The sequence below is a fragment of the Ranitomeya variabilis genome, chromosome 1, assembly GCF_051348905.1.
Source record: "Ranitomeya variabilis isolate aRanVar5 chromosome 1, aRanVar5.hap1, whole genome shotgun sequence".
NCBI classification, from domain to species: domain Eukaryota; kingdom Metazoa; phylum Chordata; class Amphibia; order Anura; family Dendrobatidae; genus Ranitomeya; species Ranitomeya variabilis.
Window position 1 is genome coordinate 360,596,806 of NC_135232.1, and position 17,644 is coordinate 360,614,449.

Sequence of the window (17,644 nt, forward strand, 5' to 3'; positions counted from 1 at the left end):
CCTCCCTACAGCATAGTATACACGTGCATACACGGGACACTAACGGGGCGAGAGGTTCCTGGGCATGGGTGCCAGTCAGACTGCGATGCAGACCATAGGAAGAAATGTAGAAAATAGGATAATGTCTGCCTGATGTGCCTCTATGTTGTGCACTGACCTGGCAGCATTATGCAGTATTTAGTAAGGCCTCATTCACACCTCATCGATGTGATTCTAAGCAGAACAAGTGGTCTGTCCAAAATCACGTAGACATGTGCTATCATTGATGTGCTATCAATTTTTCACTGACAGATAGGAGAAGCTGGAGAAACTTTTTTTCTCATCAGTGAAAAAATTGACGAAAACTGACAAAAATCACAGATGAAACTCCGTTTATGTACGAGAAAACCAGACACATGTCTGAATGAGGCCTAAGGCGTTATGTACCACTATTAGACAACACCTCGCAAATGTCGCAGTGTGCTCAACAGGAGATAAGTACTTTTCTATCATCAGGACCAGCACCGCTCATCCACGCCCAGCCCTGTGCCCCCGGCGATCTGTAACATTGTTTGTCATGTGACCGCTGCAGTCCATCAAAGCCTTCATCATTGCAGAAAAGTAGTTTTTTATTATTATTATTCCGCAGCACCTGAATTTGTCCCTGATTTGTCCTCTGGAACAGACAATTCAGCATTTCGGATTTCTGTCTGTAGCTGGGTGACAACGCATAGGACCACCAGATTGGAGGGAGGAACAGCACGGCATAAATATGTAGGGAGACAAGCTTGGTAATGGCTGTATTGGCAGTCATCCCCGATATAAGAAATCACAAAATGGAATCTTTAATGACTCCACTGAAGAGGACAACTCAAAGACTGTCCATTTTATGAGAAAATTATTTATAAGAAGTATCTCAATGCATGTTACAGCACTACTATTGCTTCTATGCATCAGCCCAAAGTTGGGGGTAGACAGGAAATTCATCAACTTCGTACACGAGGTGAATATCAGACGCTGACGCCTCGAGCTCTGTGTAATGAATATGCGCTTATGGAAAGTGCTGACATGTAGGTTCACATCACTGAAATGTTGGAGAACCTATGCGGGCGAATTGCTTATACTGGAAAATATAGGTCTTCTCGGCAAAGGAAGAGAAGACCTGCAGGATCTTATAAGGTCTATGATCTTCTCGTTATGAAGTAGCACCTCCTAAAGTAGGCGACAGCCCAGATAGAGCAGACATCCTCCAAACCCACACACTTGAAAACCTGTGACAGGGCATAACCGCAACCTAAGTTGTCTGCAGAACTATAGTCCTGCAGAGCAGCAGCTCCTAAAGCCTCATCATTGCAGACCAGGCGCAGATCTAGGGAAAATGGTGTAATACAAAGGCCTAAGTGATAGTGAGAGGGGCTTACATAGAACGTAGACACCAAAATATAATATTACATATATATTTATTTAAAGAGTTCTATATAAGCTATGGCTGCAATAACAGTGTATATCTGTAATAAATCCCGTCTCACAATTAGCTGTGCAGGTAGTACCAATCTACCAATATCAGGTGGTGACAGTACAGAAACATGAGCGCTCCTATTACAAGCCACCTAAGCTTACCACTGTCCAGTTCTGGGAACCTCTGGGTTGTGCAGAGCACACAAGTGCTTTATTAAACGATTACTATAATTTCAACAAACTGCGGAAATCAATAGTTCAAGTGACTATAAGAAACTTAGTAATCTATCTTATCGGGAAACTATGCCTTGTTCTGTACTTCTTCCCCTCCCCCTGCCTCCTGAATTCACCATCCTCAATGATTTGCCAGCTCACTGAGGATCAGATTACAGCTGCCTTAATGGTAGTCTGTCACTTCCAAAATGCAATATAAACTACCTATAGAGTCCTATAGGGGAACCTAGGCCCTAGAAAATCGTAGCTCCATGGATTAGCATCCTGCATATTTCTTCTTAGCCTGAGAGTCAGAGCAAGTGCTGCCTGAGCTGAATTCCTAGTCCTGCAGGTACACACTGACACTGGAGGAGCCCAGCGAGCGCACGCACAGCGTCAGTGCGATAAGGCTCTCATTAGCGGGCAATATGATCCAGTGTGCAGCGAGCGGCTGCTGCAGATAGGGGAGACCGCGAGTGCACCGACACTACATGAATGCACTCGCTTCTGCAGTATCGGTGTAGAGCCAATAATTCAGTTCAGGCAGTGCTCGCTCCGGGCAAGTGAGTGATGTGACCATACCGGCAGTAAGTGAGGGGGCGGAATGGGCACTGAGCCCTTCGGCACATCAAGAATGCACCTAGGAACCCTCGATTGCATGTGAAATCTATCTATACTGCAGGTAAGCTTTTTCATATAGTTTGCAAGCCCCCAATAGGACTGTATAAGTGGTTAAAGCGAACCTGTCAGCAGGATTGTGCACAGTAAACCTACAGACAGTGTCAGGTCAGCGCCTGTTATGATCCGGTGACCTTGGAGCCACATGAGACTTTCTCTGGAGTAGGTGGTATCTGTACTGACCGCAAACCCTAAACTGACACCACAACTAGAAGTAGCCGTGGGGTGTACCTAACACGTCCTAGACACCTCGACACAGCCGGAGGACTAAATACCCCTATAGATGGAAAGGGGAATTTCTATCTTGCCTCAGAGCAGAACCCCAAAGGATAGGCAGCCCCCCACAAATATTGACTGTGAGTATAAGAGGAAAGACACACGCAGGCAGAAAACAGGATTTAGCAAAAGAGGCACTTCTAGCTAAATAGAAAAGGATAGGACAGAATTCTAAGCGGTCAGTATTAAAACCCTAAAAATATCCACAGCAGATAATACAAATATTCTACATCTAACTAAAGACATAGAATGTATATCTGCATCTCCAGAGAATCCAGCATGACTGAAAAATCCAAACAAAGTCTAAGCTGGACAAAACACAATGAATTGCACTGAAATGTAAAGCACACTGCATGTGTGCTGCAGAGACAAAAACCAGACACTTATCTTAGTTGAATTGACAGCAGGGCATGAGGAGCCAGACAGAGATGCAATCCCTCCAAGAACAATGGACAACTGGCAAGGACTAATGGATCCTGCACACCTAAATACCTAGTAGAGCTGCAATCAGCAGAAACACCTGCCCTGGATTACAACCCAGAGACAACTGCACTACCACCAACAACCACCGGAGGGAGCCCAAGAGCAGAATTCACAACAAGCGCCGTTATACTGAATAAAATGATACCTGGGGTGCTGAAATCCGTCTTGTGGTTGTTGTTTAATCTGTATTTGTAGTTTTTGAGTTAATCAGATTCTCATGCCTGTGGGGGGTCTTCATGTGGTGCACTGCTGACATATACATCCTTATGGGCTTATGACAGGTCACTGCGAGACAGGCCATGGAGGAGATGGAGAAATTACTTTGCCTCCTCCGCTCCTGTGCTGCGACTCTCTGATGTGAGAGGCTCGGAGCACTGACACTCGGATCACACTGGCAGCAGAGCAGGAGCCGCGTGTCATTAGCATATAGCATCCAATGTTATACACTCGTGTGTGTCCGGCCTAAAAGTCACACACAGACAAAGCTGCTGCTTTCTATTAAGTTTTTTATCTCACCCCCATTGCTGTTTTTACATCTATACAATGCTAGATACAGCTTTATGGTGTCTTCCATGCTACTATTGCTTGTGACCATGTGCTACTTAGAAACAGGAGAGCAGAAATCCATCTCTCTGTGCATGTATGGGAGACACCCTAGCAGCTAATCTCTACCCACTAGCTCAGAGAGAACTGAGCATAGAAGCCATTTATTGTAGTGTTATCCCTCATGTACACATGACAGCTTATTCGGAAAAGTTACCTAGTATTAAGAGTAGACTTTAAAAACGGAAAAATAGAAGTAAAAGTACAAAATATCAGTAATACTATGAATTCAAGAAACATGAAAAATGATTATGAGTGTTCCAGGCAAGAAACAGGAGATTGAATATTAGTGGCGAGGGTAGAAAGGAAAAGTGGAAACAACCTGGCACAAAATCCTGCCGTTCATTCAGCCTTAACGAGCCCAGCAGATGGTCAGGTTGTAATGTAAATGTATATACGTATTACACATACAGGCGGTAGAATGTAACAGGCTGGGTGCAGGAGTTTCGCTCTATTCTTACCATGTACTGTTCCCCTGCTAGTTTCCTCTGTAAAGGAAGCAGATTATGAAATGTTGATGGTATCAGGTATATCACCCCAAGCTCAAGACGTCAGTACCACAAGTAACAGCTCGCCGGGGAATCTGTTACAGCGAGCCGCGCTCTGACGCTGCAGACACTTGCCTCATTTATTCTAGGACCATAGAAGAGAAAACACTAGAGTTCTTTATGTCCTCTCTCCATGAGATGAGGGGACAAGGTACGTGTGGTGTCAGGGCAGCTACAACCAGCACATGTAATGGCCAAGGTGCAGTATCTCAGCGGTCAGCGCAACGTCCATCTCATCTTCTACTGTACAAGGCAATGCAATCTGTTATCAGTCGCTGCACTGTGGGGAGATCCCAACAGCAGCTCTCCCTCCATGGCATTACTAAAAGCCTGTCCACAATGACAAGTTACAGTCACATTTCATTCATTCCTGAGTGATGGTAACGACAATCATCCTCATCAGCGGCCACATCTAAATGCCACTTGGGCACAGCGCTGTGAAGAATGATGGCAGGAACAAGAATGTTATCAAGTTTAGGACTGCAATCTAGCTGCAATTTAGCTGCATCAAACAACATAAGCCCCGATTCACCAGTGTTTGGTATAAAACACTGTGATAAGTTGCAAAAATGTGTAACTTTTGGCATCTTCATGCCAGTTTTGTCCAGCTCCACCAAAGTGGGCATAGCTGGGGTGGGACGGGGGTGTGACGAAACTTCTCATCTAACGATTGACGAGGCGTAACGTACCTTACGCCAGAAATCTTACTGCTGTCCCTCACTGGAGTAGGATTTGTGGTGAGCTGCACGGAGGTATCCGCCACTTTTCAGACTTCTGATTCATTAAAGGGAACAGAAAAAACACTATAGATATGCAGTTAGTTTGCAGATTAATAGTGTTATTAACCTGCCCGGCGCCCACACTTAGCCAAAGACTGCGGGCTGAAATTGAACATTATTCCCCCCCAGCAGCGTTCCAGTTTCAGTCACGGGGGTGGCGCTGGTTCAGTCACCGCTCTGAGTATAGAGAGGCGGCTGTAACCGTGCCCCCAGTGCAGAGCCAGTGTCAGTCAGTGCTGGGGAGCGGTTACAGCTGCTGCACTCTATACTCAGATCGGTGACTGAACCCGGAACACTACTGGGGAAAAGAAGATCATTTTCTCCCCACAGCGTTTGGCGGGGGCCGGGCAGGTAATAACACTACTAACCTGCTGATTAATAGCATATTTTCTGGTAACAGGTTCCCTTTAAGAGGTGTGTGTCTAACTCCAACATGCCCTCTCATCAAGACTGGTGTGAACAACGCTGCTCTTGATGAATTGGGGCCCTTAGTATGCCTTGAGGGCTTCACAAAATAAAGGATAATAACTAGATCAGTGTTTCTTTGTGATTTGTTTAAACATTGAAGTCTATGGGAAACGGATCAATAACGAACGGTCATCTGTTAGGTCATCTGTTGATGGTTCTTTTTTTTTTTTTTTTTTAAACACATTGCCTCCACAGCCAACTTTTGTTTTTATACTTTAGGGGAGTAAAAAAATTATTTTTTCAGTATTAATCTACAAAAAAAAACACAAAAAAAACCATGGACTGTAAATCCAAAAATCAAACAACGATCTACTATGGTGGAGCAAAAATTCACAAAGCTAAAAAGGAGGATGAGCTTCACAGGAGAATAAAGCTAGCAGTGACAGGGTCTTCAGTTGGCACCGGGCGGCCATGCAAACCTATTGTGGGAGGGGAGGTAGGGTGATGGGAACTGGCACATGCTACATTAAATATTGCGGTCAGATTGACAGTGGCATTTAAAGGGTTACTGACAGTGATCTGAGCTCAGCTCCGACTGCTGCCGTTAGGTAATATAGCCGGCATCTGTTGCATGCGGACAGCGCTCATCTCCTGAGATCCCCACAATTATGCACAGGTACATCAAATAGCGTTAAGGCTTGTGCATGCCCCAAAGGCTGGAGGTGTTCAGAGACCTCTAGTAACACCGGATCTGGTATCAAATGAACCCAAAACAAATGCACAACAGAAACCAAAGCGTGTATTCATTTTTGCTCCATTTGCAAAGAATCTTTTTTCTTCCTTATATTGGATCCGTTACAAAAGGATGACAACTGGACATGTGAACAAAGCTCAAAAAAACAACAACGGACGATCATAAACCACTAAAGAAATGCTTCTCGCATTCTGATGAGATAGGGCTCATTCAGACATCAATCATTTTGACGTATGCATTTTCATTAGAGTTTCATCAGTTTTTTTTTTAAAAAAAGAAAAAGTTTCTCCACCTTCTATCTATCAGTGAAAAACAAACTCCACAGATGGCATCAGAATGCTGCAGGTTTTTTCACTGACCCATAGCATTGCTGATTTTGATCCAGGCTCAGTTGTAGGGCAAAAAACAAAACACAACAGTGCACCGAGCTGCGCGGTGCTGACTCCAAACCTTCTTTACATTTGTCCACCGCCAGAGCTGCAAACAGGAGTGGTGGGGATGTCGACCCCCCACCAATCTGATACTGATGGCCTACTCTAACAACTGCTATGACAAAATCCATTCCTGGTTTCTATCAGTGTTTTTTCCCCTCTGAAGTCAATGGGGACAAACCACTACTAATCTGCAACAGATGCGGAACGCTGCAGTTTAACTATTAAAATAAACAAATACGTTTTTATTGCATTATTTTATACTTGTGAGCGGGCTTCACACAAACACTAAGTAAGATCAAAACAACTATATTGGACTATGAAAGAAATAAAATCCCTAATGAATAGTCACAATTTCCCCTTAAGAAAGGCTCTAGAAATAATTGGAATTTGGGAAGTACACGGAGACCTGAGGATTCTCCTAAGACTCACCAAGTCCTTGCAAACCACAAATCTTCATGTGATCGAAGAGAAGAAAGAAGCGTCTGTTCCTTTGATATTTCACTGACACAAGGGCCCGTCCTCCTGTGACGTAGCTCTGCTTTTATCATGGAATACCTCAATATTAAGACACTTGGTTTATTACACTATTACAAAATAAAGGAATGTGATAACACTTCGCAAAGACCTAGTAACTGGAAGTGACCCACAATAGAGTAGGAACCGCCAGGATATTTCTGGACCAACACAGGTGAGTCACGAAATGCAGCAGCCAAGAAGGGTTCAGAAGTTCCCACTGTTCTCCACAGGACTGTAAGCACAGCATTACTCAGCCTTCCCGACACTGGGGTACTGAGGCTGAACACAAATCCTCACTGATAACTGGCTTCATAGGATAGAGATTGTTATCTATCCCAAAGGCCCCATCAAGAACACTCATCCTTCTGCTCTAAAGACCCATTTACCTGGGCCGATGATTAACCCCACACATGCTTAAGTGAGAAATGGGGCTCGAGTCACTAGAAGCTGCTACTTTTGTCCATTAGCTTTGCCCCACTACACTCTCAGTAGACTTCTATATGCAGCAGGTGTAACTTGATCCCTCAGTGAAGACAGATTTGAGCTGTAGTGCAGAAGACAGGATGAAGTGAAGGGGTAGTGACTGATAAGTGGGAAAGGAGGCATATTTTTAACAATCTTTTTTCTGGGCATTTGAATCAATGTGGCCACCGGGACATCCAGCTATGTAAACAGTTACGTGCTGCCGACCATAACAGAATCTATATGGAGATGAACGGCTTCTCCTGCACGTTCTGCAGATGATCGCTCCATGTCTACAAACGCAAATGTGCCCTGATCAACTTGTTACATTATCTGATCGTGATGAGAGGCGATCGACAATCTGCCGTGTAACGGGATCTTAGATTTGATGGATTTCACTAACACCACAGAAATCACTGCATGAACGATGGAGCCCAAAAAGATCCCCATATGGAAGGACAACATTTGTCAAGTCTTTCAAAAGTCTGAAACCATGCGGGGTACATAATCAGGGCAATTATTTAATTTATGAGCTGAGAACATGACAATAGTGTGGAGGCATTTCTGCTTGTAACAGAATTGTATTACATCTCTGGTAAAAGGGGCTTTTCTCCAGAAGGAAGAGGTTTGGACCAAATACGTCATGGTGGCAACTTTTTGTCTAGTCAGGTCCAGCTCCAACTATACGTCCTGCTCACTGTAATCCAGAATAGCTTGGGGGAGGAAATGTAGGACTTTGTAAATTGGTGGATGAGGTTGTACAAAAATGGATTTTAACTCTAATTTTTCAGTATACTTTGCAGCTCTTTAAATAAAAGTATCATTCATATTACTGGACATACAGTATGCAACTGCATCAAATTATGATAACTCTGTAAGACAATCTGTCCAAGTTCCTTATGTTGGAGCAGGTCTCTTATAATGCCACATCTACAAGAGAAGACAAATCAAGACCTAGAATGACACTTTTGAGTTGTACTTTTAATATACAACTCAAAGTGAAACATTCAGTGCCCCAAAGTGTTCATACGACTGCTGCAAAGACTACACACAAACAATAGGCCCCGTCCTGTGCTTCTGGAAGTTGAGAGAGCAACAGGCTGGAAACCGCCAATATAAAAGAGAATAACACAACTGTCCCCATAGAGAAATACTAAATTTTTTACAGGTAACTATAGGTTTTATGCTTACACATGGCACCTCCGCTAGGACCATGACTTGTTTAAGAGTCTATAAATGGCTCCTCCGCTAGAACCGTGGCTTGTTTAAGAGTCTATAAATGGCTCCTCCGCTAGACCCGTGACTTGTTTAGGAGTCTATAAATGGCTAATCCACCAGAACCGTGACTTGTTTAGGAGTCTATAAATGGCTCCTCTGCCAGAACCGTGACTTGCTTAGGAGTCTATAAATGGCTCCTCCGCTAGGCCCGTGACTTGTTTAGGAGTCTATAAATGGCTCCTCCGCTAGACCCGTGACTTGTTTAGGAGTCTATAAATGGCTAATCCACCAGAACCGTGACTTGTTTAGGAGTCTATAAATGGCTCCTCTGCCAGAACCGTGACTTGTTTAGGAGTCTATAAATGGCTCCTCTGCCAGAACCGTGACTTGTTTAAGAGTCTATAAATGGCTCCTCCGCTAGAACCGTGGCTTGTTTAGGAGTCTATAAATGGCTCCTCTGCTAAGCCCGTGACTTGTTTAGGAGTCTAAAAATGGTACCTCTGCTAGGCCCATCATCATAAATTGACATTTTCCTTTAAAGGGAATCTGTCATCCCCAAAATCGTATATGAGCTGCGGCCACCGGCATCAGGGGCTTATCTACAGCATTCTGGAATGCTGTAGATAAGCCCCCGATGTATCCTGAAAGATGAGAAATAAAGGTTATATTATACTCCCCCGGGGGCGGTCCCGGTGCGGTCCGGGTCCAGTGGGCGTCGGGGTCCGGTCCGAGGCCTCCTATCTTCATACAATGACGTCCTCTTCTTGTCGCAGCTCCGGCGCAGGCGTACTTTGTATACCCTGTTGAGGGCAGAGCAAAGTACTGCAGTGCGCAGGCGCCAGGCCTCTCTGACCTTTCCCGACGCCTGCGCACTGCAGTACTTTGCTCTGCCCTCAACAGGGCAGACAAAGTATGCCTGCGCAGGAGCCACGGCAAGAAGACAAGAAGAAGACGTCATCTATGAAGATAGGAGGCCCCGGACCGCGACATCCATCGGACCCGGACCTCAGCGGGACCACCCCGGGTGAGTATAATATAACCTTTATTTCTCATCTTTCAGGTTACATCGGGGGGCTTATCTACAGCATTACAGGATGCTGTAGATAAGCCCCTGATGCCGGTGGCCGCAGCTCATATACGATTTTGGGGGTGACAGACTCCCTTTAAGAAAACAAACCTAAAACGCTGGTGTAAATGCGTTATCCCAGATACCCAGTTTCGTTCTCACATGATTGTCTATATTAAAGAAGGTGACAATAGATACTGCGACCAAAGTTCAACCAGATGGTTGTGTTTATTGCAGGAAGGTAAGGCTGCGGCTGGTAAATATGCAAGTAGTAATGAATAATTCCCGTAACAGAACTGAAGCAAAACATTAATCTCTCTGTATCTGTTAAGTTAGTAAATGTCAGTTACTAATTAGTAAATCTCACTCATTTTGTCTAGGGAGGTAACTAGTATAGTCACTATATGTTATACTGACACTGTGCAGTAGGGGCTACACCGCCGTGACCTGGGGATAACCAATAACACATACAGGTATAGCAGGAAAGTTGATGCCAGGTTGCTCATCCTGAATTATGCAAGATTAGGCTTAAAGGGAATCTATCAGAAGGAGTTCACACACCAAACTATGCAAGTAACTCTTTCAAAGACAAGACCAGCAATACCGTTAACATGGCCAGTCCGTTCCTCTGTTACTGAGAAATCAGCGATTGAATTGATAAGCAAATGGTTACTGTAGATCTGAGGCCTCTGTCACTCCAGCTCTATTCCCTACCCAGTGCCGCCTCCTCCAGCTTGACTGACAACTCCTTTGCCTTAAGTTACACAGGATAAAGGCCGTCAGTCAAGCAGGAGGCAGCAGTGCAGTGCCGGAAAGGGAATAGAGCTGGAGTTACAGAGTAGAATCTGTCAATTTATGGCACTAAATTATGGCTAATTTGCTACCTGCCCTTGTCCATGCCCCGGCTGCAAAAATCTTCTCAAATAGTAAGTGGAGCTGGCTGAATTTACTCAAAAATAATGCAATATTTCAAGTCTATTTCATGTCTTTTTTTCCCCGGAAATCTTGTGAAAACATTTAATGCATCAGGATCCAACTTTTTTCAGGGATTCAGAAGGACATCCAGGACACATGGGATAACACTAATACAAGTAGGAATTGGGTGCATAATGTAAATGTTATGCTCTTAGGATCTCTAATTAAATTTTTTGACTTTTTATTGGGGGGAGGCTAATTTGTGCCTAATTTTTAATTTAATTTGCACCTTTTTTTAAAACCTATTTGATGTGTTCACTTATATAAATTTATTTTTTACGTTCACAGTTATAGGCAAAGTTTTTACGTTTTGCAAAATATGTGCAAAAGTACTCCCGCCCCAAGGTGATACTATGCATGGCAGTTATTTTGCACGATTTAGTGGCACTTTTTGACTTAATGACTTGCAAAACATGCCAACTACACATATAAAGATCATTTTGTTGTGTAAAATTCATAAACTATGTCCATCATTTTGAAGAGAGGCAATGAAAATCACAAGGCAAAAAAAAAAAAAAAGGAAAGTGACAAAAAATATTCTAAATTGGGGCTTATATCACTGATTTATCTGTCCTTGTATAAAGAATAGGTTTATATAAAATATAGAAATGAACGCCATGTATTGATTATTACCCGGAATATGGGGTAGATACCATCCAATGCTCTAACATAAGCTATGCACTGAAGGAAGAGGCATGCGTTTGAGCATCTCCTCTCTATCTTTTAGCTGCAAGCAGGGTCTGGCATGTCATTGTCACGATGTGTCCCCTGAATTAATCTGACGGATTAATGTGCCTGTTTGTAGGCGGGGCCATGCTTTGTGTTGGGAAGCGTGCCCTACTTCTTTCTCCCATGGTCTTGTTGCCAGGGATGCAGCTGCACGGTCACCATCTACTAGAATGCACGTTGTGATTGGCACAAAGACACTCATTATGTGCGTGCACACAACACACTGCGGACGCCATGGCATCCCCCCCCATCTCTGTGCTACACGTAACTCTGCCAGAGGTTGTGAAAAATGCTCACATTACAGCAATACATAAAACCTGCTGTCTTGTTAGCTACTTATTGACACCATTTCTTTACTCAGCGGTAGGACACATTACGTAACAAAGGGAAGGGTAGCCATTCTTTACATAAGATGGCTAGTAACATTTTCACTTCGCAATTGATATCACAGGATGACAAGATTAGTTTGTCATAATCCTGTCAGAAGGAAGTTCTAAATATGACAACTTCCACAGCAGACCTTCTTGGTGACACATTAAAAAAAAATGGCGGTCAAAATGTTATTAAACTTATGGTGTGTTTAGAAAAGTAAATAAATGCTAGTTGCCAATTATCCGCCAGTGAAACAAGCGTGCCGGCATTCGTCTGATGATCGAGTGACGTTTATAGTCTTTCTGCCTGTATAAGAAAGCAAATGAATGAGCACCAAACAACCTGTGTATAGTCTAATGGCGCTCGTTAATGGTATGTTCATTGATGGGCAAGTCTAAATGCACCACTAGGCCACGCTCAGTATTTGGTCAGTATTTTACCTCAGTATCTGTAAGCCAAAACCAGGAGTGGGTGATAATACAGAAGTGGTGACATGTTTCTATTATACTTTTCCTCTGATTGTTCCACTCCTGGTTTTCTTTAAGGGTATGTGCACACGTTGCGGATTCTCTGCAGATCCGCAGCGTTTTTTGCAGTGCAGAAATGCTGCAGATCCGCAATTGATTTACAGTACAATGTAAATCAATGAGAAAAAAAAATGCTGTGCACACTTTGCGGAAAATCCGCTGCGGAAACGCTGCGGTTTAAAAGAAGTAGCATGTCACTTCTTTTTTGTGAATCTGCAGCGTTTTTGTACCCATTCCATTATAGAAAACCGCAGGGGTAAAAAACACAGCAAACACGCAAGAAAACCGCAGCAAAAACGCACAAAAAAACGCTGCGGAACCGCACAAAAAACCGCAGGTGCGTTTTCTGCCAGGAGAGGCAGAATCCGCACCAGAAATTCCTAAGCCTAATCCGCAACGTGTGCACATAGCCTTACAGATACTGAGGTAAAATACTGACCAAATACTGATTGTGTGAGCGTAGCCTTAGGCCACAGGCACACGTTCAGTATTTGGTGAATTTTTTACCTCAGTATTTGTAAGCCAAAACCAGGAATGGGTGATAAATGCAAAGGTGGTGACGTGTTTCTAGTATACTTTTCCTCTGATTGTCCCAGTCATGGTTTTGGCACGTGGCCTTAGGCTACTGCTATTCCATAATATAAGCAGAGGTCCTCTTTAACCTGATCAGTGATCTCAATTAATCTGTATTAACTGGTTTTAATGAACGCCAGAGGTTCTGTGTTATGGCCTTTTATTAGCTAATCCTCTTTACGCAATAAATCTTACGAAAATTTAACGAAAAGGAAGAAAACTTCCTAAATGAGACTGATCTTACAATGTGAATACAGGTTGTCTCGTTTGTTGAAAAACATTATTTTCTTCAATGCTTCATATAATAATGAAAAAAAAAATCACATCAGTGTTAAATACTTGCCTAAGGATGGCTATAGCTAGCCATACGGACAACTATCCTCCAGTGATGAGCGAACGTTCTCGGATAAGGTGCTATCCGACCATGCTCGTGTGCTAACCGAGTGTCTTCGACATGCTCGAACACTACAGTATGTTCGGGTCCCTGCGGCTGATGTCTCACATCACCTTATCCAAGCACGTTTGCTCTTCAATACTATCCTCCAAAACAAGTTCATGATCGGCTCTTCCAAGCAGGCTTGTGTTGGCCTTGAGTGTACTTGGGCCGAGCACTCCGATTCCCATGTAAACATGGCAGTAATGAGCTGATCACATTGCTTACGTGGGCCTAAATATCATTGTTGTGAGCTAGAGGATTGAATAATTATAGGTCTCCTTGTGGAGAGTGACATACCAGCTCTGGCATGCCAAGGTAAGGAGGCTTATTCGCCGTGCAATGCTCTAGGCAAATTCCCTATTCAGAGAGGAAGAGGATTTGAACTCCATAGCGCCACCTGTTGGAAGTAGCAATCCTACAAGTCACTATTGACCCTTTAACAAGCCTTAAAATGTGACTTGGGATAAAAGCCAAATCAGAATCATATCTATCTATATAATGGTCTAAGGGGTACTTCCGTCTGTTTGTCTGTTACGGAAATCCCACGTCGCTGATTGGTTGCGGCCGGCCGCGACCAATCAGCGACGGGCACAGTCCGGCCGCGAATTCGCCCTTCCCTACTCCCCAGTTAGTGTCCCTATAGCAGTTTAGCAGTCCGTTAAATGGACTGCGTTATACCGCGGCATATCGCAGTCTGTTAACGCTGCTATTAACCCTGTGTGACCAACTTTTTACTATTGATGCTGCCTATGCAGCAATGGTAAAAAGATCAAATATTAAAAAAATAAAAAATCATTATATTCTCACCTTCCGGTGCCATTCCCGCTCCTCACCACGCTCCAGGTCCCAAGAATGCATTGCGGCAATGACCGGAAATGACATAGCGGTCTCACGAGATGATGACGCAGTGGTCTCGCGAGACCGCTACATCACGTTATTGCCGCAATGCATTCTTGGGAGTGTCGCGAGGAGCATCGCTAAACACCTGGGCTGGATACGGGGGCCGCCGGAAGGGGAGTATATAACTTTTTTATTTTCATTCTTTTTTTTAACAGGGATATGGTGCCCACATTGCTATATACTACGTGGCCTGTGTTATATACTGCGTGGCCTGTTATATACTGCGTGGTGTGTGCTATATACTGTGTGGGCTGTGTTATATACTGCATGGGCTGTGTTATATACAGGTCCTTCTCAAAAAATTAGCATATAGTGTTAAATTTCATTATTTACCATAATGTAATGATTACAATTAAACTTTCATATATTATAGATTCATTATCCACCAACTGAAATTTGTCAGGTCTTTTATTGTTTTAATACTGATGATTTTGGCATACAACTCCTGATAACCCAAAAAACCTGTCTCAATAAATTAGCATATTTCACCCGTCCAATCAAATAAAAGTGTTTTTTAATAACAAACAAAAAAACCATCAAATAATAATGTTCAGTTATGCACTCAATACTTGGTCGGGAATCCTTTGGCAGAAATGACTGCTTCAATGCGGCGTGGCATGGAGGCAATCAGCCTGTGACACTGCTGAGATGTTATGGAGGCCCAGGATGCTTCAATAGCGGCCTTAAGCTCATCCAGAGTGTTGGGTCTTGCGTCTCTCAACTTTCTCTTCACAATATCCCACAGATTCTCTATGGGGTTCAGGTCAGGAGAGTTGGCAGGCCAATTGAGCACAGTAATACCATGGTCAGTAAACCATTTACCAGTGGTTTTGGCACTGTGAGCAGGTGCCAGGTCGTGCTGAAAAATTAAATCTTCATCTCCATAAAGCATTTCAGCCGATGGAAGCATGAAGTGCTCCAAAATCTCCTGATAGCTAGCTGCATTGACCCTGCCCTTGATGAAACACAGTGGACCAACACCAGCAGCTGACATGGCACCCCACACCATCACTGACTGTGGGTACTTGACACTGGACTTCAGGCATTTTGGCATTTCCTTCTCCCCAGTCTTCCTCCAGACTCTGGCACCTTGATTTCCGAATGACATGCAAAATTTGCTTTCATCAGAAAAAAGTACTTGGGACCACTTAGCAACAGTCCAGTGCTGCTTCTCTGTAGCCCAGGTGAGGCGCTTCTGCCGCTGTTTATGGTTCAAAAGTGGCTTTACCTGGGGAATGCGGCACCTGTAGCCCATTTCCTCCACACCAGACTCAGTCCACTGCTTCCTCAGGTTCCCCAAGGTCTGGAATCGGTCCTTCTCCACAATCTTCCTCAGGGTCCGGTCACCTCTTCTTGTTGTACAGCGTTTTCTGCCACATTGTTTCCTTCCAACAGACTTACCATTGAGGTGCCTTGATACAGCACTCTGGGAACAGCCTATTTGTTGAGAAATTTCTTTCTGGGTCTTACCCTCTTGCTTGAGGGTGTCAATGATGGCCTTCTTGACATCTGTCAGGTCGCTAGTCTTACCCATGATGGGGGTTTTGAGTAATGAACCAGGCAGGGAGTTTTTAAAAGCCTCAGGTATCTTTTGCATGTGTTTAGAGTTAATTAGTTGATTCAGAAGATTAGGGTAATAGGTCGTTTAGAGAACCTTTTCTTGATATGCTAATTTATTGAGACAGGTTTTTTGGGTTATCAGGAGTTGTATGCCAAAATCATCAGTATTAAAACAATAAAAGACCTGACAAATTTCAGTTGGTGGATAATGAATCTATAATATATGAAAGTTTAATTGTAATCATTACATTATGGTAAATAATGAAATTTAACACTATATGCTAATTCTTTGAGAAGGACCTGTACTGCGTGGGCTGTGTTATATACTACGTGGCTGTGGAATATACTACGTGGCTGGGCAATATTCTACGTGTGCTGTGCTTTATACTACGTGGCTGTGCTATATACTACGTGGCTGTGTTATATACTACGTGGGCTGTGCTATATACTGCGTGGGTTGTGCTATATACAACGTGGCTGTGCAATATACTACGTGGCTGTGCAATATACTACGTGGCTGTGCAATATACTACGTGGCTGTGCAATATACTACGTGGCTGTGGAATATACTACGTGGCTGGGCAATATTCTACGTGTGCTGTGCTTTATACTACGTGGCTGTGCTATATACTACGTGGCTGTGTTATATACTACGTGGGCTGTGCTATATACTGCGTGGGTTGTGCTATATACAACGTGGCTGTGCAATATACTACGTGGCTGTGCAATATACTACGTGGCTGTGCAATATACTACGTGGCTGTGCAATATACTACGTGGCTATGCAATATACTACGTGGGCAGTGTTATATACTACGTGCCTGTGTTATATACTACGTGGGCTGTGCTATATACTACTATACATATTCTAGAATACCCGATGCGTTAGAATCAGGCCACCATCTAGTTAATGAATATTCGTCTCCATACAGTTGGCATCAGTACATGTAAAAAGGGCCTTCAACTGAGCGAAATCAACTGGTTATTGTGTATAAAAAAAAAAGAAATGTGCCCATGAGAACCTGCTGATTCACCTGTGGCAGCAGCTCACCTTCCCTGAGAAAAGAAGGATTGGGCATGTTGAAAGCCTACATGCCCAATCCTCACCCCCAACAGAGGCCAAGCAAACATCTGCTAATCTTCTCATGTAAATTAAATGACAGTCTGGTCCTGCTGCTTTCGCTGGATTTGGCTGACCTAAATCTAATGTTCACAGCCACCATAAAGAGTGATCGTTTGCTGACAATTCTGCCAGTCAAACACATACAACAGTATTATCCAAGGAATGTTGTGGGGGGAGTTGTGAGATAGAGGACTGGAGATTGACAGCTCTCATGTGTACAACAGTTTTCGCCACATCTGAGAAAAATGGTGATCAGACTGGCATCAGTTTTTCTCTGATGTGGAAAGAAAAAACAACATTTTCTCTACATTCTCCATTCTGTCAGTCCGTGAATATTGGACCGCACTCAGATGCTATGTAACTTTTTTTTCCCTGACCCATACACTTGCATAGCTAATTTTGATCCGCTAAGGCGGCTCTGTCTATCCTCCAGCAGTGTATTCACGGCTATCTGCATCCTGAAGAAGCAGATAGTGATGATACCGGGACGCGGGCATGATGCGGCCTGTGGGCCACTGCTTTCAGGCCCTTGGCTGTCTTGGTCCATGGGCTAGGCTGAAACACCCAGTGGGCC

The 17,644-nt window shown here is 43.7% G+C and overlaps 1 protein-coding gene across 4 annotated transcripts in view; it reads right to left on the minus strand.

Moving 5' to 3' along the window:
- CDC42SE2 (CDC42 small effector 2) overlaps positions 1-17,644 on the minus strand; it is a 98,430-nt gene that overhangs the window by 35,617 nt on the left and 45,169 nt on the right. The window contains exon 1 of one of the 4 annotated variants that reach the window (XM_077299930.1): positions 4,152-4,204. The exons of the other annotated variants lie outside the window; for them this stretch is intronic. The gene's annotated coding sequence lies outside the window, so the exon portion shown is untranslated. Of the gene's footprint in view, positions 1-4,151; positions 4,205-17,644 lie in introns of those variants that run through there. 4 annotated transcript variants of the gene reach the window in all.